At 49.0% G+C, this 23,636-nt stretch overlaps 1 protein-coding gene across 1 annotated transcript in view; it reads right to left on the bottom strand.

Annotated features, from left to right (window-relative positions):
- EPPK1 (epiplakin 1) overlaps nt 1-23,316 on the bottom strand; it is a 174,698-nt gene extending 151,382 nt beyond the window's left edge. The window contains exon 1 of the mRNA XM_085604598.1: nt 23,123-23,316. The gene's annotated coding sequence lies outside the window, so the exon portion shown is untranslated. The remainder of the gene's footprint in view (nt 1-23,122) is intronic.
- Nucleotides 23,317-23,636: the final 320 nt, after the last annotated feature.

Genomic DNA, 23,636 nt, shown 5'->3' with positions numbered 1-23,636 from the left:
TCAGAGCCCTGTGGTCACTGTTCCAGGTGTAAGGCAATCAGAGCTCTGTGGTCACTGCTCCTGGTGTAAAGCAGCCAGAGCCCTGTGGTCACTGCTCCAGGTGTAAGACAGTCAGAGCCCTGTGGTCACTGCTCCAGGTGTAAGACAGAGTCCTGTGATCGTTGCTTCAGGTGTATGACAGAGTGCCGTGGTCACTGCCCCAGGTGTAAGGCAATCAGAGCCCTGTGGTCACTGCTCCAGGTGTAAGACAGTCAGAGCCCTGTGGTCACTGCTCCAGGTGTAAGGCAGTCAGAGCCTGTGGTCACTGTTCCTGGTGTAAGACAGTCAGAGCCCTGTGGTCACTGCTCCAGGTGTAAGACAGTCGAGCCCTGTGGTCACTGCTCCAGGTGTAAGACAGTCAGAGCCCTGTGGTCACTGCCCCAGGTGTAATGCAATCAGAGCTCTGTGGTCACTGCTCCTGGTGTAAAACAGCCAGAGCCCTGAGGTCACTGCTCCAGGTGTAAGACAGTCGAGCCCTGTGGCCGTTGCTCCAGGTGTAAGACAGTTGAGCCCTGTGGCCGTTGCTCCAGGTGTAAGACAGCCAGAGTCCGGTTATCGTTGCTTCAGGTGTATGACAGAGTGCTGTGGTCACTGCTCTAGGTGTAAGACAGTCAGAGCTCTGTGGTCACTGCTCCTGGTGTAAGACTGTCAGACCCCTGTGGTCACTGCTCCAGGTGTAAGACAGCCAGAGTCCGGTTATCGTTGCTTCAGGTGTATGACAGAGTGCTGTGGTCACTGCTCTAGGTGTAAGGCAGTCAGAGGCCTGTGGTCACTGTTCCAGGTGTCAGGCAGTCAGAGCTCTGTGGTCACTGCTCCAGGTGTAAGACAGTCAGAGCTCTGTGGTCACTGCTCCAAGTGTAAGACAGCCAGAGCCCTGTGGTCACTGCTCCAGGTGTAAGGCAGTCAGAGCCTGTGGTCACTGCTCCAGGTGTAAGGCAGTCAGAGCCTGTGGTCACTGTTCCTGGTGTAAGACAGTCAGAGCCCTGTGGTCACTGCTCCAGGTGTAAGACAGTCGAGCCCTGTGGTCACTGCTCCAGGTGTAAGACAGTCAGAGCCCTGTGGTCACTGCCCCAGGTGTAATGCAATCAGAGCTCTGTGGTCACTGCTCCTGGTGTAAAACAGCCAGAGCCCTGAGGTCACTGCTCCAGGTGTAAGACAGTCGAGCCCTGTGGCCGTTGCTCCAGGTGTAAGACAGTTGAGCCCTGTGGCCGTTGCTCCAGGTGTAAGACAGTCGAGCCCTGTGGCCGTTGCTCCAGGTGTCAGACAAAGGTGTAAGACAGTCGAGCCCGGTGGTCACTGCTCCAGGTGTAAGACTGTCAGACCCCTGTGGTCACTGCTCCAGGTGTAAGACAGCCAGAGTCCGGTTATCGTTGCTTCAGGTGTATGACAGAGTGCTGTGGTCACTGCTCTAGGTGTAAGACAGTCAGAGCTCTGTGGTCACTGCTCCTGGTGTAAGACTGTCAGACCCCTGTGGTCACTGCTCCAGGTGTAAGACAGCCAGAGTCCGGTTATCGTTGCTTCAGGTGTATGACAGAGTGCTGTGGTCACTGCTCTAGGTGTAAGACAGTCAGAGGCCTGTGGTCACTGTTCCAGGTGTAAGGCAGTCAGAGCCCTGTGGTCACTGCTCTAGGTGTAAGGCAGTCAGAGCCCTGTGGTCACTGTTCCAGGTGTAAGGCAATCAGAGCTCTGTGGTCACTGCTCCTGGTGTAAAGCAGCCAGAGCCCTGTGGTCACTGCTCCAGGTGTAAGACAGTCAGAGCCCTGTGGTCACTGCTCCAGGTGTAAGACAGAGTCCTGTGATCGTTGCTTCAGGTGTATGACAGAGTGCCGTGGTCACTGCCCCAGGTGTAAGGCAATCAGAGCCCTGTGGTCACTGCTCCAGGTGTAAGACAGTCAGAGCCCTGTGGTCACTGCTCCAGGTGTAAGGCAGTCAGAGCCTGTGGTCACTGTTCCTGGTGTAAGACAGTCAGAGCCCTGTGGTCACTGCTCCAGGTGTAAGACAGTCGAGCCCTGTGGTCACTGCTCCAGGTGTAAGACAGTCAGAGCCCTGTGGTCACTGCCCCAGGTGTAATGCAATCAGAGCTCTGTGGTCACTGCTCCTGGTGTAAAACAGTCAGAGGCCTGTGGTCACTGTTCCAGGTGTAAGGCAGTCAGAGCCCTGTGGTCACTGCTCTAGGTGTAAGGCAGTCAGAGCCCTGTGGTCACTGTTCCAGGTGTAAGGCAATCAGAGCTCTGTGGTCACTGCTCCTGGTGTAAAGCAGCCAGAGCCCTGTGGTCACTGCTCCAGGTGTAAGACAGTCAGAGCCCTGTGGTCACTGCTCCAGGTGTAAGACAGAGTCCTGTGATCGTTGCTTCAGGTGTATGACAGAGTGCCGTGGTCACTGCCCCAGGTGTAAGGCAATCAGAGCCCTGTGGTCACTGCTCCAGGTGTAAGACAGTCAGAGCCCTGTGGTCACTGCTCCAGGTGTAAGGCAGTCAGAGCCTGTGGTCACTGTTCCTGGTGTAAGACAGTCAGAGCCCTGTGGTCACTGCTCCAGGTGTAAGACAGTCGAGCCCTGTGGTCACTGCTCCAGGTGTAAGACAGTCAGAGCCCTGTGGTCACTGCCCCAGGTGTAATGCAATCAGAGCTCTGTGGTCACTGCTCCTGGTGTAAAACAGCCAGAGCCCTGAGGTCACTGCTCCAGGTGTAAGACAGTCGAGCCCTGTGGCCGTTGCTCCAGGTGTAAGACAGTTGAGCCCTGTGGCCGTTGCTCCAGGTGTAAGACAGTCGAGCCCTGTGGCCGTTGCTCCAGGTGTCAGACAAAGGTGTAAGACAGTCGAGCCCGGTGGTCACTGCTCCAGGTGTAAGACTGTCAGACCCCTGTGGTCACTGCTCCAGGTGTAAGACAGCCAGAGTCCGGTTATCGTTGCTTCAGGTGTATGACAGAGTGCTGTGGTCACTGCTCTAGGTGTAAGACAGTCAGAGCTCTGTGGTCACTGCTCCTGGTGTAAGACTGTCAGACCCCTGTGGTCACTGCTCCAGGTGTAAGACAGCCAGAGTCCGGTTATCGTTGCTTCAGGTGTATGACAGAGTGCTGTGGTGACTGCTCTAGGTGTAAGACAGTCAGAGGCCTGTGGTCACTGTTCCAGGTGTAAGGCAGTCAGAGCCCTGTGGTCACTGCTCTAGGTGTAAGGCAGTCAGAGCCCTGTGGTCACTGTTCCAGGTGTAAGGCAGTCAGAGCCCTGTGGTCACTGCTCTAGGTGTAAGGCAGTCAGAGCCCTGTGGTCACTGTTCCAGGTGTAAGGCAATCAGAGCTCTGTGGTCACTGCTCCTGGTGTAAAGCAGCCAGAGCCCTGTGGTCACTGCTCCAGGTGTAAGACAGTCAGAGCCCTGTGGTCACTGCTCCAGGTGTAAGACAGAGTCCTGTGATCGTTGCTTCAGGTGTATGACAGAGTGCCGTGGTCACTGCCCCAGGTGTAAGGCAATCAGAGCTCTGTGGTCACTGCTCCAGGTGTAAGACAGTCAGAGCCCTGTGGTCACTGCTCCAGGTGTAAGACAGCCAGAGTCCGGTTATCGTTGCTTCAGGTGTATGACAGAGTGCTGTGGTCACTGCTCTAGGTGTAAGACAGTCAGAGCTCTGTGGTCACTGCTCCTGGTGTAAGACTGTCAGACCCCTGTGGTCACTGCTCCAGGTGTAAGACAGCCAGAGTCCGGTTATCGTTGCTTCAGGTGTATGACAGAGTGCTGTGGTGACTGCTCTAGGTGTAAGACAGTCAGAGGCCTGTGGTCACTGTTCCAGGTGTAAGGCAGTCAGAGCCCTGTGGTCACTGCTCTAGGTGTAAGGCAGTCAGAGCCCTGTGGTCACTGTTCCAGGTGTAAGGCAGTCAGAGCCCTGTGGTCACTGCTCTAGGTGTAAGGCAGTCAGAGCCCTGTGGTCACTGTTCCAGGTGTAAGGCAATCAGAGCTCTGTGGTCACTGCTCCTGGTGTAAAGCAGCCAGAGCCCTGTGGTCACTGCTCTAGGTGTAAGACAGTCAGAGGCCTGTGGTCACTGTTCCAGGTGTAAGGCAGTCAGAGCCCTGTGGTCACTGCTCTAGGTGTAAGGCAGTCAGAGCCCTGTGGTCACTGTTCCAGGTGTAAGGCAGTCAGAGCCCTGTGGTCACTGCTCTAGGTGTAAGGCAGTCAGAGCCCTGTGGTCACTGTTCCAGGTGTAAGGCAATCAGAGCTCTGTGGTCACTGCTCCTGGTGTAAAGCAGCCAGAGCCCTGTGGTCACTGTTCCAGGTGTAAGGCAGTCAGAGCCCTGTGGTCACTGCTCTAGGTGTAAGGCAGTCAGAGCCCTGTGGTCACTGTTCCAGGTGTAAGGCAATCAGAGCTCTGTGGTCACTGCTCCTGGTGTAAAGCAGCCAGAGCCCTGTGGTCACTGCTCCAGGTGTAAGACAGTCAGAGCTCTGTGGTCACTGCTCCAGGTGTAAGGCAGTCAGAGCCCTGTGGTCACTGCTCCAGGTGTAAGACTGTCAGACCCCTGTGGTCACTGCTCCAGGTGTAAGACAGTCAGAGCCCTGTGGTCACTGCTCCACAGTCAGAAAGTCTCACGGACATTCCTGGGCTGTTTGCTTGTCGAGGCATGTCTCAGGGGAGGGAACAGGCAAGCCCCTGCGGTGACGTCAGAGTCAGGTAGAACAAGGCCCCCCTGTCCCATCCCAGCAGCAGATCAGCCCCCGGCCGTCCCCGCCCGTGCTCCACTCAAGAGAAAGACGGCTGGTGGGCATTCAAAGCCGGAGGAAGGCCGAACAGAGGAGCAGCTCTGAGCGACACAATACAGAGGTGCGTGTGTACGAAGATCAGAGGAGAATAAACCGGCCCTGGGTACCAGGGCGTGTCGGCCGACCGCCCTTCGAGAGGAGGCGCATGTACACCGGCGCGAGGCACTACACACAACAACGGGCGCTCACTGCAGACTCTCATTCCAAATATTAATAAACATAGCTGTAAAAATCCGCTCTGCAGTGAAACCATAAGAGACTTCTATAGGTATAGTTCTAGTCTTCAAGTATGAGGGTGCACATGTTGATATGGGGCTCAAGACGCACTCTGCTGCATAGATTTCAGCTGTAATATTTTACGGATGTGTTTCCTCGCTCTGTGAAATCCAGTTAGTAACCGTGCAAATATCGTAAACGGTGGCACTGCGCACGAGTGACATTGTAGGGAAGTAAAGTCAGACAATGTTATTGCCCTGAACACATCTTGGCGGGCACTGAGCAACCTGCACATAATGCACAATCCATTCTGTGAACAATTGCGCCCACACATGTAACTGGCAGATTTCCGCCTCCCCTCAGTCCATGTTCGCCTCAGCCTATACTACACAAAGCGCCTTGAAAGTGCTGTTTAGCATCATTTTACACTTTGCGGGGATGTCGACATTTAGGGCTAGATTGATCAATTTCTCACACAGTGCAGCATCCGCAAACCCTGCGTTGCGTGAGGAGAAAGCGGGACAGAGCCAAATTTACTGAAATATGTCACTCTCTTCCCCTCTCCCTACTGCCGGCGTTGAAATTAGCTGACTTGCACCACGGAGACAGCTTGGCACCCTTCCAGTACAAAATACTATGCTCAGACTGATTTTTTTAAAAATGTTCCCACTTTGTATGCGTGCTGTACAGTGCAGCACTCATGAGAAGTCGTAAAATAAAGTGGAAAAAAAGCATTTCTCATTTAAGCACCTGGTTGAAGGGCGCGCTATTTTCTGACACTAAACCCTGAATACTTTCTTTGGTAAATTGCGTTTAGCGTAACAAACCATGGGTGGTTGCATGGGAATGCCCATGCACCACCCTTGGTACGCCCCCTAGGGGCTAAGCAATGTAAAGCAACGCATACGCTGCTTCTCATTACATTCACGTCATTTTTAGCGCTAAACAAGTTTAGAGCTGGAAAGAAAATCAGACTAAAAGATTTTATGCCGATTGCGCCACTTTTGTGACGCACAGTGTAAAATCTTAGTAAATCTGCAGCTTTGTCCTCGGATGTGTTCTGAAGAAGGTGAGCTCTACATCTGCTGCCCACGGTTGGTGTGAGGGAGACCTCGTGGGGAACGAGGGGGCAGAGGGCTATCGCTAAGGGTCTTTGAGTACGGAGGGGAGCTGACAACTGTAGTGCGAGATCCACCGCTCTCTGAGCCCAGCTAAGAGCACACACCTGTCACAACATGTTGTTGCCGGAAGAGGTACATGTTGATGCACGACAAGCCACGTAGGAACCGGACAGACAAGGTCTATGTCAATTAAAACACTTGGGGGCCGATTCCGAACTGGTTCGGAAAGCACTCTGACCGAGACGGATCCGGAGTGTTTTCCGACTGAGCCGGACCCCTACAGTCCGACCGAGCGAGTACGATGCGCACGTATGTTGTCGGACTCGGTTCGGTCGGACTCCCATAGAAGTCAATGGGAGCCAGTTGTACGACGCGTACATGCGCTCCCATTGACTGAATGGGTACGTCTCAAACAAGTGCGCCCCCTACAGTGGGTACGCGTCGGTGCCATCCGCACCGTACATGCCTGTGTTGGGGAGACCCATAGGCCTCCCCCTGTGTCCAAGTCGTAGGGCTGAGGGTGTTAGGGGGTCCGAAGCGGACCCCCGAAGTCCGACTCCGGTAGCTTTTGCGAGCCAGACACTCCGGCTCGCACATCCTGTCCAACGCGTGCATCGTACTGGCTCGGGTGTAAATCGCATTCATTGCACGCCACGGTTAGCTTCCGACCGAGACGTACGGAGTGGTTCGGACCCAGAAACGACTCGGTCAGTGAATCTCACGTAGCTCGCATCGTACTTGCTCGCTCGTACAGCTGTACGAGTCGGTCGGAAAACATGCGTACGGCTCATAGTTTTTCTGGCCGGATCGCGTTCGGTGCCCTTCCGACCCGGATCAGAATCGGCCCCTAACTGTGCGTGACGAGTAGACTGTGAACACAATGGTTAAATATGTGTCGTGAACAAAAAATCCCAGAACAAAAAAGTGTCTGTCGGCATGTTAAAATAGGCCACTTGGTTGCAGGGCCTGGAGGTTACCATGCCCGTGCCACACTGCTCTGTGGTCGACAGCCTCTAGGGAAGGCACACACCACTGTTCCCTGCCAACCTCTCCTACTACAGGCTTGTCTCTGAGCTGGAGGTTTGGGGGTCACAGGAGGATGGCACTCTGTTGTCTCCAGGTTTAAATGAGGCTCACTGCTGAGATACTAAGGGGCCTATTTATGTAAAAGTAACGTAGCAAGTCACCTTGCTGCGCTGCGTTACATGGAAAGGGCAGAAATGCTCCATATTTATTACAATACAGGGCCTTCCTGTTCTTTCCCAAGCTCTGGTGCACAATGGGTTACCTAGCGCCAATGCAGGCACCCTTGCACCATGGTGCAATGGTGCCTGAGTTGCAGGCAGGATTGTTTTTGTGCAGGAAGGGACACCTTTCTGCAAAAAAGCAATCCCGAGGCATTTTTCCTCTTTTTATGTGTGCTGCAGAATGCAGCACACATAGAAAGAGGAAGTGACTAGGAGAAATACAGATATTTCTACTCGTTGCACCTCCCCTGGGAAGGCGTAGAATTTTGACGCATCCCCAGGTCTACCAGCAAGGGTAAATCTTGGAAAGCATCTAAATCAATTGGAGTTGCGTGGGAACACCTATGCAGCGCCCATGGAATCATACATGCCAACACTCCCGATTCAGGCGTGAGACTACCGATTTGAAGGCTAGTCTCCCGCCTCCCGATTCCTGCAAGCAAAAACCCGATTCCTCGGGGCTTCAGCTGACAGGGCTTGGTAATGTGTAACATGCTAATTCTTCCAGCAATAGTCAGAATGGCGATGCAGGGGCTCTAGAAGGGGTGAAAAACCAACAAAGCCCCATTAACAACCGAATGGTCTTTTAAACACCTGTGAAGTACTGTGGGGGGGGGGGGCGGCTGTGTGTGTGCCTGGAAGCTGTTTCAGGCCAGGCTGACGGGGGAGGGAGGGGGGGGTGTATGCACTGACCGCAACCTGCCGGGCCAGTGCACAACTCTTGCATCCCCCTCTTTCTCTGCCTGCCATTGCGCTCCATGCTTCTGAAAGGTGATAAAAAAAACACGTGAATTTGCTTTCAAATGTTCGATCCTGCAGCAGCACCCTTCCAAAGTCCATACATGACAGAAACCCGATTGAAGGCCCCATTCTCCCGATTTTTTTTTTTTTTTTTTTTTTTAAATCTCCCACTTTGCATTTCTGAAATGTTGGCATGTATGTGGAATGCCAACCTGGGGCAAAGTAACGCAATGCAGCGGTTTGCACTGCGTTGCGCTACTCCTGATTTATCAAGCCATGCAGGGCCACTCAAGGTGGGCTTGCATGGCTGGATAATTTGCATCTTAGTGTTTGTGTCGTGCATGCACTACATTGCATGGTGCAAACTTGATAAATAGGGTCCTAAGGGCTTATGCCTTAGGGTTGATGCACCTGCTGCACCGCATATTTGCTTCATTTGTAGGTCACAGGTCTGAAGTCTGGCAGAACCCAACTCAGAGTTTCATCCTTCTGAGGTTGATGGAATGAGCACGAAATACGCCCTGGCATCAAAAATTGATAAGAGGGACGCATTTCGGGCTAAAATATAGCACTAAATGATTTGGACTTCGCATAAGTTTCACAAAAGTTCTCATAATTATGTAAAATCAATTTACACAAATTGTTTACACCTTATTAATTACTCAAGCGTCTAGAGACAAATGAAAAGAAAAACTCAATATTAATTATAACACATTTGAAATGTTGAGAACCAATTATGAAACCGCCCTCCTGCTCGAACATGCCATTGTTTGTCTTCTTGTTTCTTTCTTGTTCTTTAATTAGATCATTCCACTCTCGCGGATGCTCTAATAGCTTTAAAGCCAGTTTTGCCTCAGACTACAGCAGTTATCAAATGCACACCCTTTTTTGTTATAGGCCTTTTCAAAAGGATCAAGGCTATAACCAGGGCCACTGGAACTAGGTGGAAGAGGAGTGTCAAATTATGTGTGAGGGCTGACTAAATTATGTGGCAAGAAAAGGCAGATTATTCGGCATAAAGCAGCACATTTTTTGTTAGTATAACTTCATTATTTTGTCATTTGTTCACATGGTAATACTGTCTAGGCAAAGATTTCACCTCAGTAGTATCAGTTTTGCAACCAAATACAGACATAAGCAACTGAAAGATGACCAGTTAAACGTTGCGACGGGCCTTTTACGGCGCACAGACACATGTTGACATGTTCTTAGTAACTTTTGATTTGTTTGAACTAGAAATACATTTTTTGTTAAAATCTGCAGATCATGCAGCAGATGAGAGATTCTGAAGCAAATGTGGCATATCCATAATTATGTGAAAAAGGAAGCGGCTTCAGAATCATATGGGCGCGGCAATAACTCAGGAAGAGGGCATTTAACAACTGTATCAGGGCCGGCTTTAGGGAGGTGCAACCAGTCCCATCTTTTTGGTTTAAAAACACCCACTTCAGAGTTCTTTGTGTGCCATCCAATTTTCAGCCAATAATAAAAATGTTAAGATAACTCTGCTAGTTAATGTACCTGCCAGAGAGATGCAAGTATTGTCTAATAGCAGTCCTGCCTCATCATAAAGTAGTACAGTGGGTTAATGTGCCTGCTGCAAAGCATGTGTAACATGTAGTTCACACAATTCCATTTTACGTGGATAGCTCAGTTGGTTACTGCTTTTTTAACAGAGATACTTTTGTTACTTGCAGTTTATAAGTTACAATCATTCTAATATAGCACAGTGAGCTATGAACCAGCATCACCAAAGATTAGTTTGTGTAGCAATACATTCTTATTAGTAAAGCCAACACCAGTTAAGCTGTAACTCCTGAGTTTGTGCTTCTCCAGATTAGGCACGCTTAAAACATATTGCCTATTAGTATGGATGACACGTGGCTCCTATACCTTGTAGTCCCTATTATCTTTTGTAACATTTCCTTTACATTGATTTGCACACATTCCTTGTCTCTGTAAAATGTACATGTGATGTAAAGTGCTTAGACTCTGTACATTAGTATGAGTAGTGCTATAAAGGAAAATAAATACTTCTGAGAGAGAGGCTATGGAGATATGAGGGTTACTAGTGGAGCCCAGTAGTAAGGGAGTCATTAGAGAAGGAGGTCATGGACAGGCAACAAAGACTGTCCCACCGGGCGCCACCAGCTCTAAAGCCGGCCTCGACAGGTATAGCCCTCAGTAGCGGGACGTAATGCTATGTTAGAACACCTGCATGTTAAGATGATAAGGGAGAACAACTTACTATTCTACCTTCAATCTCCCCGCATGGGCAGGTGTTTGACTGCGGCATTAGTGGCAGGTGGGTTACTTTTGTAGGGTGGTGTTTATCTTAGGTCACAGTTTTAGTCTTTGTTTTGTCATGTTTTTGCATAAGATGTTTCCGCAGTCTGTGTTTTCGCATGCCCCCCTTCTCCACCAATATTTCAACCCTTCCCTTCCCCCACCCCTTTTTAGGTCTCGCCAAACAGTGCGCATGCACTGTTGCTGCGAGGGGTGTTGTATACAGTGAAGGGCTTGGAGACTGCCCCTTACTTACCATTCGTGGTCTTCATTGCCACTCACATCTACTGCCTTTCAATAGGGCAGTGGGGGTCGACTTCACATCCTTCTCTTGCAGCAGGAGCAGGGACCAAGTGCTGATGCCTTCATTTTGAGTAGGGTCCTTCCGCTGCTGGCGCTGTGATTGAGGTTCTTTTTTTAAATGTATTCTCCTTCTTCTTCCCCTGCCTCAATCACAGCACCAGCAGTGGACGGCCCGTGAGTACAGCTATCCTTGTTACTTCGTCCCCTGCCGTGCCCCACATTCTCATCTGTGTTCCATATTCCCATACCAATGCTCAGTCCGTAATGCTTATTACTTTCCCCACCTTGCTGTGTTGGGCATGCCTGGCCCTGCTGGCATTTCCAGGGAAGGTGCATTCCTCTGGTGTCATCGTCTCAGAGCAGGCATGGCCATCAAAATCCGCCAGGAGTCCCTTTTACCTGGGCACACGCTGCCCGCACGGCATCTTTTAATGGTTAATCATCTATTTTCTGTGTTGCTTATGCCCTGCCAGGCCCCACTGTGTTGCTTATTTCTCTCCCACCCCCTTCGTTATTCCTCATGCTCACCCCCCCTCCAACTGATATAATGGATAAAAACACTATAACGCGGCCAGTGCGCACCTCTTCATAGCGTTAGTTTTTTTGGTATTGTTTACTGTATTGTTGCCACTTCTATGATGCAATGGCTGCTTCATGTAGCCCCACTGCTCCAGTTGCAAAGACACCTGAATTCATCAAGTCCCTCCATTACACTGCAGGCTCTCGAATGCAGCGCAGACTGTAGCAGTGCATAGAAGTCTGGCCAGGGGCTGCTGGCATCGACTGGAGAGGATGACTTTCTTTTCCGCATGCAGAGACACAGCATAGTTCACTCTCCACTAGTCTTCCTGCTGGCTCGCGGCACAAGGACGCACAAGAAGCCTACCTGTCTCTCAGCATTTGTTTCTTTGTTGCCACCGGCCGGCCACGAGGCATGGTCAATTCTTTCAAGGATGATATCATGTGACATACCGCGCGAGCTGCTTGACGTCACCTTCACTCTCCCACCAGTGCTTCAGGTTATTGCAAATGTTTGGGCTATTTTCAAGTTCCCAGATTTATTTTTAAACGCAATTCATTTTCCTTGCTTATGACATATTGCTTCTACCCTGCCACACCCCGCTCACCTCCCCCCGACCGTGTTGAGTGGCCATAATGAAAAAGATAGCTGTAACCAGTGGCGGCCGACACAAATAAAACTAGTGAGGCAGGTGGAGGGGGAGCTCAGGGAGGAATAATAAATAAATAAAACTTACCTGATGCTGCCGGATACCTCGTGCCTCAGTGCTCCCAGCAGTCCCTGGGACAGCATGAGAGGCGTCCCATCCAATCCAGACGCTGCTCTCATGCTATACCAAGAATGAGAGCAGCTCCTGGACTGGCTAGAGTGGGCTGGTTTAATGCTCGCTCAGGCACAGGGAGCCTGTGCTGTTTCTCCAACCCAGCTGTACAATACAACTAGTTTGAGAAACCTAACTGCGCATGTCTGTTTGGCCGGCCAAACAGACATGCGCACTCAGCAGTGCACATCACTGCGCCCCATCTGCCATGGCCCAGCCCCGCCCCTCCTCACACATGCAACAGCTGAAAAATAAAACAATATTACAATATTGGCTTTGAGTCAGTGGGGCGACGTCCTCCGCCGCGCTGGGCGGCCTGGGACCCGGGCAGCACTGGCCGCCTCAGAGCGCATTTTTTTAACCGTATTGGTTTTTGGGTTTAAGAGGGCCCTCTCCCAGTGGTCGAAGTGGGGAAAAAAAAGTAGGGGAACTGTGGGTGGAGAATCAGAGGGCGGGAATAACCTGAGGATTGGATCAGGGGGCGGAGATAGAGGTGTGGCCAGGATGCGCAAAACATCCCAATCTTTAGTATTTGTTTGGCAGTTCACTGACCAGTTACAGTTTATTATGTTATTTAATTCGACCAATGGATACACATGATTATTTAACGATTAATATGAGTTATTGACATAAAAATAAATTCACAAAGCGGGATATGTTTCTAAATACAGAATGTCCCAAATATGCTTAAAAGTGGAAGCACAAGCCGTTTGTTTCTGAGCCATGGAGTTTCTGTCGTCCGCAAAATACACACAGACAATCAATTTTACGTGTGTAAATCACTGTATGGGGAATGTTACAGAAGACCAAGGACTACAAGGTGTAGGAGTCACATGACAACCATACTAGTAGACAGTATAGTTTAATAGTGATTGATCTGGAGAAACACAAACTCAGAATTTAAAACTTAATACCATGATTGGGGGTTCTCTTTAATAATCATAATCGATTTCTATCCAAATGAACACTTTTTGCAACATTAGGATAAACAAAGGCTTAGGGAAAAAATCATAACGCTCTAGTTTATACCTTGCAGTTTGTATGCAGATCTTAGATGACAGTCAATAGCTCACTGTTCTTTGTTAGGATTTTAACTTATAAACTGCAAGTAACAAAAGCATCTCACTGACAAAAGCAGTAACCCACTGACCTATTTACATTATGCGCACTTTGTGATGAGCAAGGTACATTTTTTTTGCAGCAGGCACATTAACCCTCTGTGCTATCTTTCCATGAGTCAAAACTTCCACTAGACAAAACTACGATCTCGCTCTAGGAAGAAGTTTATTCACCGGAGTTATCATGACATTTTTATTATTGCCGAAAATTGCTGGAGGCCAGCAACGAGGCAGCAAGTGCATTTAAAACCATAATATACTTGCAAACATGATGGCCCCATCCGAAGTCAGCGCCCAGTGCGATTGCACTGCCCTAGAGCCGCCCTGCTCAAAGGTCCTGTGACCTCAGTGATAGAGTCACTGCTGCTTCCTAGGCCTGTCCGCAAGACTGGAGGTGAGCTTTAGTATGGATTGTGGTGGACAGGCCTTCAAGGTTAACCCACACTTGCCCCCACTAGGGTCAAACTGCTGGTGCTAAGACACCTGGGCATCTAAAGTCTTGTGAGGCCTTTTAAGTCTTGCGAGGCCTTCTATGGTCTAGCACGGGAATGTGCTCCCTCAGGAGAATGGTCTGGGGGACTGGTCATAAAGGATGAACCTGGTTCCCCCAGTTCTAAATTTGGCAGCTCTAACCACAGTACTAAATCCGCTCCCCCGCTGAACACCATACCGCCCCACTGAGAGAAAATCACACTGCCTTCAACTACAATCCAATTTGACCTGCTATAAACAACTGGATGCAACTCAATTCAAAATTACGCACTAGGCAAGAGCAATATGCTGCCTAAAAGAAAAAGTAAAAACATCCTGGAAAAAGCAAACACTCATAGGGTATGAAAGATTAAATAAAGCATGTGAAATGTAAGCAGGAACAAAATGGTGAACTTAACGCTTTTACACTCATCATTCAAAAATCAAGAAGTATTTTTGCCTGAAAAGTTAAGGACATTACTACAGGGCCCAGAAAGGACCCATTTCAATGTCCACTGCTCATATGCTTACAAAACGTTAGCAGTATGGTTTAAAAAGGCCAAATTAGTGAACACAGTACACATTTTGTTTTCCAATCCTCCCATCAACGAGGTATTGCAGTACCTGCAGGAATGGTGCACTTCCCCACCTGGGCACAACAATGCTGTTCAAAGAAAGACGAGAAAACAAAAGTAGCGCTTCACTGCAAACTCTGTAAAGTGACGCTAATGTGTTTGGGTGTGAATAAAACCAATGAGGCCACTTTAAGAACACACTGTTTTGCTTTTAGTTATTTATTTTCATATTTCGAACCGTTTATTTCCGAGGCTGCACGTTGGAATAGAAAAATGCCAAAAACGGCATTTCCATGAAAGTGTTTTGTTTTTTTTACATCCATTTCACAGGGGAACAAATGAACGACAGGGAGAAAGGGTGAGAACCATTTCTTGAGTCACGGATTCGGTAAGTGAGGAGGGGCTAGACATAAAGAGAGGGAATAAGAGTAAGAAAGAGAGGAGGGAAGGAGAGGGGCGCTGTTAGCGTCAGAGCAGAAGGGGACGCTGTCCTGGTCTTGTCTGGGCAGGAAGCAAGAGAAGGAGACCTTTTCCTTCTCTGCGCCCTGCCCGTCCCCTAACAGCCACTAACGCGGAGCTCTCTCTACAGGCTTTGGATATTTCTTACGTCCCGGGATGCACGTTCAAAATAAAAAAGTAGGGGAATAAAAAAGTAGGGGAACGGAAGCTATAGAATTAAAGAAGTAGGGGCACGCCGTGCCCTGCCGTTCCCGCCCACTTCGACCACTGCCCTCTCCTCTTACGCGTGGATGAATATTCGTTGTATGAACGTCTTTAGGCTACCGTGGCTACCAGTAAGGTGAACTGCACTTCCGGTTTTTCAAACACAATGCCGTCCTGGGATTAATGTATGCTCACGCGGCTTTCACTTTTTTTTTCACCCACGGCTGCAGTTTACCCCTCCACCTACTTTCATCTGCAACATGGTGGCGAATGTCCTATTGTCTTTGCCAATGCTTCTTCTGATTGACAAGAGTCTGCCCCCATGGCTGTGATGTTTTACTCTCATCATAGTTCAGCCTTTTAAAGGCTGGTGTCCGTTGCCGTCACAGCCGCGCATTCACAGACGCTCGCTCACATTTTCCGCTCTCTAATGACTACAGTGACGCAGCCCGCCCAGGGGTGAATTCATCTCATTAGCATGTTCTGTGTTCGCCATTAAACGCATTCTTCCGACACGCCTGCCGTCTCCAGGGAAGGCGCATTCCTCCGGTGTTAGAGTCTCAGAGCCGGCCTGGCCCTTTAAACCACCAGGAGTCCCGGTCACCTGGGCCCGCTGTCCACAAGGCGCCATTGAACGATCAAGAATTCTATTTGTAATTTGGGGCGGGACGCGGTTCCTGAACCCTCGCTGATGGCCTTACTAATGGCCGGCAGATCTTATAGATATCCGTAATTAAGAATGGAGACGGTGCCTTTAATGGATGCACGCCTGCCCTGGGGTCTCGGGGCTTACACATGTCCCTGCTGGGTGTGGCGGGTGGGGTAGGCGGAACTGCCCCTCCCCACATACCACATATTGTTATATTAAATTGGGGAATAATGGCAATTACTATATTTGGGGTAAATTGAAGTTACACTGGCGTAATTCGTATAATTTCTGGAATTACGCAGTATGCTTGTTTCCCGGATTTTCTAAATCCCGCCACAGCACCATGTCATGTCGTTACGCTACCTTTGAAGAAAAAGTTATAAGGGGGGAGTGTGGGGGGGCGGTAACCATGAAACCCACCAGCAGACAAGCGGTTGTTGTCTGTGTCTTGTTCGCTCTATCTTTGTGTCAAAAATTGATATGGGGGATGCATTTCGCGGTAAAATATAGCACTAAATGATTTGGATCGCGCATAATTTCCACACAAATTTGCGTAATTGCGTAAAAGCAAATTACACACATTTCGCACACCCTTAGAAATTACTCACACGTCTAGAGGCAAATCAGTTAATGCGGGTGCTACATAAAAATCTTCAACAGTAAGATCATACTCCTAAAGGTAGGCAGAATATATCTTGCAAACATTGTCTACTACAGTGAAACCATCAACCTCCACCCGTCTCTCCCTTCTGCACCACCGTTCCCTGACACAGCCCCCCCCAGCGGAAGTTTGCAAAACTCAGCTGTACTGCAAAGAGCGCAACATTAGGTGGAACACGTTTGTGCCACGACTGGCGATCTGTTAATAGAGTAAAGTCAGTGCATGTGGGTATGCTATAGTAATACATATGGCAAGCGCTCTGCGCAAATGGGTTCTTGGCGCTATTGAGCGCGGGCAAGATACCACGTAAAGAGTGTTATGTCTAGTGTGGAAACAGCCTGCCTCAACTGTCTAGAGAAGACACGGCGGACTGATAAGGCGCCAACTATGGCGGCTGTGCTGGTCCCCGATGCCATAGAGGGGCTGGTGACGCGACCAGGCACCAGCCCAAACCTTTGGCCCTGATTGGCAGAAAGAGGGCATGCCCCCGAAGCACGCAAGTGCTTCCGGGTTATGGAAGGCGGGTCCAATCTGGATCCTGCCAGTTTTCGAGGAACAGTGTAAAGAGGCTGCGGAGCGGCGGGACAGTCTTTCCCTCGCCGCCCCTCATAGCAGCACAGAGCCGTCTACACGACGGAGAGTTTCCTTTTTTGTCATGATAGGTTTGGCATTATACGGGACTTAGTAGGCGTCACCCTTGTCAATGGGGACACCTGGGGGGGCCAGTGGTCTCTCATGGAACTCCAGGGGGCGTTTACGGCCGGTAGGCTGGACGTGCGGGAGTGAAGTTCTGCTTCTGGTAGGTCTTTTGGGCCAATCCTCGCACAGGTGCATGGCCACTAAGTTGGCATAACATTCTCCAACTTTGTCAAATTTGTGAAGCTGGGAATCTTTCCTCTTTTACTGACCTCCAAAATCAGTAACTATGCTGGTGAAAAAAAACTTTTGCACACTTTAATCCCATGAGATGAAGTAAGTGTGGGGCTCTAATGGCCGAGTTTACGAACGAATGAATAATTGAAATGAATTTATAAAGCATGTAACTATTCATTAAAAGGATGCGCTGGCGCTAACCTTCCTGGTATTGAGGTGACACCAGCTTCTTGAGACAGAGCTGGTAAAGTCTCAAAAACATGCTGTCATCCAGGAAGGTCTATCACCAATCAGAGCAAGCCACCTATGGCTTGACCAATCAGAATTGTTATGTTGGGATTATTGTTAAGATGATATGCTTCACGAGTTAGTGTATTTACCTTTATGACGTGGGAGCGTGCGAGCTTGGAATGCTTGTGAGGTAAGGGGCATGCTAGTGCACTGGGAGTTGGTAGCTGTGCCTTGGGACTGATAGCCGTGTTTCCTGGCGCTCGCCTGTTTCTTCATTATACCAATGTTACATCAATAATGGAATTGGCATTAACCCGCATCGTTTTCAAGAATGTTTACAGAGAGGGCGATCACTGCTACTGAAGCCCTCCTTTCAGTTGTGTTGTAATAATGCTCCACCAGCCAATCAGAATCTGAGTGACATAACCTTTCCTGCTGCTTTGTGTTTTTCCTTGTCATTATGATGTCTCGCCCCCACGGCTTTCAATTGACATTGCTTGGCAAGTAGTGTAAGCAAAAAATATAGGTGGTATTTATAAAGCGCAAACCTAACAGAAAGGCAGCAGAGCGCTACACACGGTCAAAGGCACAGACGCAGTCATTGTGTGATTGAGAGCTAGCTGGTTTCTAAGATTGAAACTGGACAATTACTGAGTCAGGTTTTTGTCATAGCATTGATGAATATTCTAGAAGGTGTTATCGTGCGATAATTTCCCTATATTCTCATTCTGCATCCGCGGCTGTGGCTCAGGACGTGGAACTTGGGTGGTGTTTGCTTACCATGTGGAGTGCCGCAGGGCTCCGCCTTATCTCCCACGCTTTTTAACATCTATGTAGCCCCCTTGGCCAAGCTGGTTAGGGCTCACGGCTTCACGATCATCTCTTACGCCGATGATTCCCAGCTCATTGTGTCTGCTGGTGAACAAGCCAATGACACGGCTATTGAGTTCCACAGCTGCCTGTCAGAAATCATGAGCTGGATGCGAGAGAATTATCTCAAAATTAACACGGAGAAAACGGAGATAATAGAGTTTGGCCAGGGAGATTCCGTGTGGAGCGGCGCTTGGTGGCCAGAAGAGGCCGGTGAATGCCCCTGTCCCGTGCGTAAGGTTAGAAACCTGGGAGTGGTGTTTGACAACCAGCTCAATTTTTCTGCACACGTCAGTAATCTTGCCTCTTCCTGCTCCTCTCTAATAAGGACAGTGCGGAAGATCTTCCCTTTTATTAAATATGAGCTTCGCAGGAATGTGGTGGTGGCCTTGGTGCTGTCTAGAATGGACTACTGCAACGCTCTACTATTAGGAATAAACAAGACTCTGATGAGGAGAGTGCAGGTTCTGCAGAATGCGGCAGCCAGACTCTTGCTGGACGTCCCCAGAGATAAATATGAGCTTCGCAGGAATGTGGTGGTGGCCTTGGTGCTGTCTAGAATGGACTACTGCAACGCTCTACTATTAGGAATAAACAAGACTCTGATGAGGAGAGTGCAGGTTCTGCAGAATGCGGCAGCCAGACTCTTGCTGGACGTCCCCAGAGATCAGTCTGTTGCTGATGAAATCAAGGCACTTCACTGGCTCCCAGTCCAGAAACGCATAGAGTTTAAGGCTTTATGCCTAGTACACAAGGCGGTGTTTGGGGGGGAGCCAAGGGGGTTCAAAAGCTCTTTATTCCCTACTCTCCTGGTCGGGTACTCGGGTCTTCCTCTCAATCCCTCCTTAAGTTACACCGTGTTAGGAAAGCCAGATGGGGCGGCAGAGCCTTTTCTTTCCATGCTGTCACTCTCTGGAATAAGCTTCCTGGTTCTCTGAGACTTATAGACAGTCATCAACTTTTCAGAAAACTGTTAAAAACTCGGCTGTTTGATGTGACCCGATGTTAAGATGGGGCTGTTCCTCTCTACTCACTAGCGCCAAGACGCTTCGGCATTCGTTCGCGCTTTACAAGTGACTATCCTATCCTATCCTTTGGTTATCTCACGATAAGACCCTCAAGAACAGTCAGTGTCTATAATATTGTATCACTAAACAAACAAGCACTGGCTAAGCTAATAGATCTCACCTTTGGGACCAATTTCCTTTGCCAAGGGTTTTAACCATGCCTCACAGCACTACTGGTGCAGCAAAAAAACTTTTGACATGGACAGCCACATTATTTTGTAGGCGGTGGCACCAAGCATGGACATACCAACAAAATCACACAGGCGGGGGTGAGCACAGAAGCCGTCTGAGAGATTGAGAAACAGGGAGACCGGGCATTGGGGCACAGAAGCAAAAGGCAAGACAGAGAAACACGGAGATGAGGGTGGAGCACAGAGGAACATGGTAAGACAGAGCAACATGAAGATGGGGGACAGAAAAGCATAGGACTGAGACAGCTGGAAAACACACATAAAGTGCTTAACTAAAAATAAATAAAAAGCACCAAACAAATGAGCAGTGTAAGGACACAGTAACAAGTCCATGCTCCAGGGGAGGGACAGTCTCAGGATTGGGAAGTAAAGCACACAAAAGCCATCAAATAAGAAGCAAGCAAATCAAAGTGACAATGAATGTCGACCAATAGTAAAGAAAGGGAAGGCTCTAAGCCCACTGTAAACTGACAAAATGTCTCGCAACAGAGAGTGCATGCGCAGTCCTAGGCAAGACCTGAAAATCTGCATTAAGAGCCCGTAGTGTATGGTAATAAAAAACAGAGAAATGCATCCACTATAACACATTTTTTTAGAACTGTCTCTCAAGTCCGGTAGTGCACAGAAGCTGCCAGTGTGCCCATGTTATGGAGAAAAACCTGCTTTATGTCCTAGAGATTATCTGGCGGAGCTCGTAATAACGCGACAGTTCCTAGGAGTGGAATTTTAATTTATATTTGACTTTGTCAGTTAGAGATGAAAATCCCTCAGACATGTTCAGCACTCACAGACAGGTTATGTCCTGATTGGGTGTCATCGTTTTAATGCAGAAAGGCTTTGAAAGCAAGGAATTTCACATTTAGCAGGAAAGCCGAATTTCATAAAATGTGTGTTGGTGTGGGGGAATGGGGAGTCCCGGAGCATGTGGGGCGTGCATTTGTAAGCAGAGACCAACAGCACGCGTTGTTTGTAAGCAGAGACAGCATGCGTTGTTTGCAAGCAGAGAGACAGCATGTGCTGTTTGTAAGTAGAGACCAACAGCATGTTTTATTTGGAAGCAGAGACAGACAGCATGCGCTGTTTGTAAGCAGCGCTGTTTGTAAGCAGTCAGACAGCACGCGCTGTTTGTAAGCAGTCAGAGAGCACGCGCTGTTTGTAAGCAGAGACAGACAGCACGCACTGTTTGTAAGCAGAGACAGCACGCGCTGTTTGTAAGAAGAGAGAGACAGCATGTGCTGTTTGTAAGCAGAGACCGACAGCATGCTTTATTTGTAAGCAGAGACAGACAGCATGCGCTGTTTGTAAGCAGCGTTGTTTGTAAGCAGAGACAGACAGCGTGCGCTGTTTGTAAGCAGATAGACAGTATGTGCTGTTTGTAGGCAGAGACAGACTGCACGCGTTGTTTGTAAGCAGATGCAGACTGTACCTGCTGTTTGTAAAGAAAGACAGACTACATGTGCTGTTTGTAAACAGCGGCTAAAGTGCTGCTTGTGACCAGACAGGCTGCATCTACTGTTTGCAAGCAAAGAGAGTCACACGTGCTGTTTGTAAGCGAAGGCAGACTACATCTGTTGTTTGTGATGAGGTGTTACAGTGCAAGCAGAGCCAGAGTACAGTGCTGTTTGTAAGCAGAGACAAACTGCGTGTCCTGTATGTGAGCAGAGACAGGCTGCAGTGCTGTTGTAAACAGAGATAGGCTCCACGTGCTATTTGTAAGCAAGGATTACAGTGCAGGTTGTAAACAAAAACAGACAACAGTGCTGTTTGTAGACAAGGATTACGTGCTGTTTGTAAACGGAGACAAAAACCACAATGCTGTTTGTAAGCAAGAATTACAGTGCTGTTTGTAAATAGAGACACGGCCTACAGTGCTGTATGTCTACAGAGACTGGCTGCAGTGCTGTAAACAGAGATAGACTACACATGCTATTTGTAAGCAAGGATTACAGTGCAGTTTGTAAACAAAAACAGATTACAGTGCTGTTTGTTTGTAAATAGAGACACAGGCTGCAGTGCTGTATGTTAGCAGAGGCAGGCTGCAGTGCAGTTGTAAAAAGAAATAGACTAAACACGTTCTATTTGTAAGCACGGATTACAGTGCAGTTTGTAAACAAAAACAGATTACAGTGCTGTTTGTAAACAAGGATTACCGTGCTGTTTGTAAGCAAAGACAGACTACACCTGCTGTTTGTAAGCAGAGATTGTTTTCATTTGCTGTTGTGCTGTATGTCTTCTCGGACAGTGCATGTGTACTGTTTATGAACAGAAACAGATCATGGCGCGTGCGGTTCAAAACTACAGACTGGTTAAACAACCGTTAGTAACTCAGTCACAGGTCAGAGTTACACTTGCTGGGCATGAGGACAGTACCACAGTGGGCTATCACTTGCCAAGACAATCACCAGCCGGGACCCGTCACGACTACCGACCCCCAGCCAAGATTACCCCCTCGCCAGCCATGACTGCGTACCGACAACTAGAACTACTGCAGTGCCTGCCAGGGCTAACACATTACAATCTAGCACTGTACTATCACAAGCAAGGACTAACCCACCACCAGCCAGGAATAATTCATGGCATCACGAGCTAGAACTATTGTCAACAAGGACTATCACATTAGCAGCCAGGACTAACCCATCAGCAGCCAGGACTAACCCATCAGCAGCCAGGACTAACCCATCAGCAGCCAGGACCAACCCATCAGCAGCCAGGACCAACCCATCAGCAGCCAGGACCAACCCATCAGCAGCCAGGACTAATCCATTACCAGCCAGGATTATCACCTGCCAGGACTAACCTTCCTCCTGCTAGGATTTATACATCACTAGCCAGTGCTATCTCATCACCTGCCAGGATTATCACCAGCCATGACTGACCCATCCCCAGACAGGATTAATTTATCTCCAGCCGGGACTATCACTAGCCAGTAGTAACACATGACCAACCCGGACTAGCCCATCACGAACCAGGACTAGCCCATCACAAGCCAGGACTATCTCATCATCTGCTGGGACTATCACATCACTGGACAATCTTCATCCAAGATCAAGCCATTACCAGCAAGGATTAGCATCAGCCAAGACTAGCCAATCATGAGCCAGTATTATCTCAACGCCTGCTGGGAATATCACATCACTAGACAGTACCGATCCATCAATCTTCGTCCAGGACTAACCTATCACTAGCAAGGGCTAACCAGGAACCCTTTTCTGGGGGCTCTGGGATGCATTAATGTTGACAGGGAACACCACAAGAGACAGCAGAAGCCAGCACTATCCGTTCACCGGCCCTGGGAGTGGTAGACAGAAAAAATAAATAAGGTGTAGAGTGAAAGGAAGAAAAACAAAATGAAACGCAAGAAAAAAAAGATGTGAAAAAGCAGGAAAGAAAGAAACAAATTGAATTAAAGAGAAAGAAATAATAAAACACAGGAAGAAAGCAAGCATGAAAGGGGATAAAGAACAAGAAACAAACAAACAAAAGAAACAAAAGAAAGAAAGAAAAAGGAAGGAAGAAATAAGTTAGAAAAATTAAAACAAAAAACAGAGAAAAGAAAACGAGATTGAACGGAGTACAGTGAAAAGCTGCGTGTGCCGCAGAAGTCACCCACATACCTCACAAACACGACCGGAAAGACTCCCGTTGCACCCACTGCGGTGACAATAGTCCTTCTCCCGCCAGCCCCCAGAAACACCGTTGTGTCAGACAAGACTCCTTACCGTACTCTGCAGGTGTCCCGTGTCCGTCCCGGAGCCCTCGGCTGCAGCTCTCCCAGCCTGTGTGCTCTAGGGCAATGCACAGGCTCTTTCCCTACTCCCCGCCTTAAATATCACAGGCGGGCGGCCTCCACACACCCCTCCCAGACGAGTCGGCCCGGCCCTTGCCCCATAGGACCCTCCTACGTAAACACGCCAAGCTTCGTACACCTTCACGCAGTAGTGTCTCCTTCTGCCTGTGACCACACCCTGAGGGCAGTGCCTGTCTCTGCAGCGCTTACTTCTACCGAGTAGTGCATGGCACTAAAATAGCTCGACGGGGGCTTGTTGCCAGCTACAACTATTTTACGGCCCACTTGCTGGAATACAGGGCCGACGGAGCATTTCATCCTTCTAAGGTCGCGAAAACCACCACCGTTCACGCCAGAAGCAAAGTTCTCCGTAATCTCGGGAGCAAAACAGTCTGTGTCAGGCACTACGCGTGGCCGCCGGGAACATGACTGCATGCATTGCCTGT

This window comes from Triturus cristatus, chromosome 5_1, assembly GCF_964204655.1.
Source record: "Triturus cristatus chromosome 5_1, aTriCri1.1, whole genome shotgun sequence".
NCBI lineage: Eukaryota > Metazoa > Chordata > Amphibia > Caudata > Salamandridae > Triturus > Triturus cristatus.
Note: the sequence above shows the minus strand (reverse complement) of the source record. Positions and strands in the feature narration are given on the sequence as shown.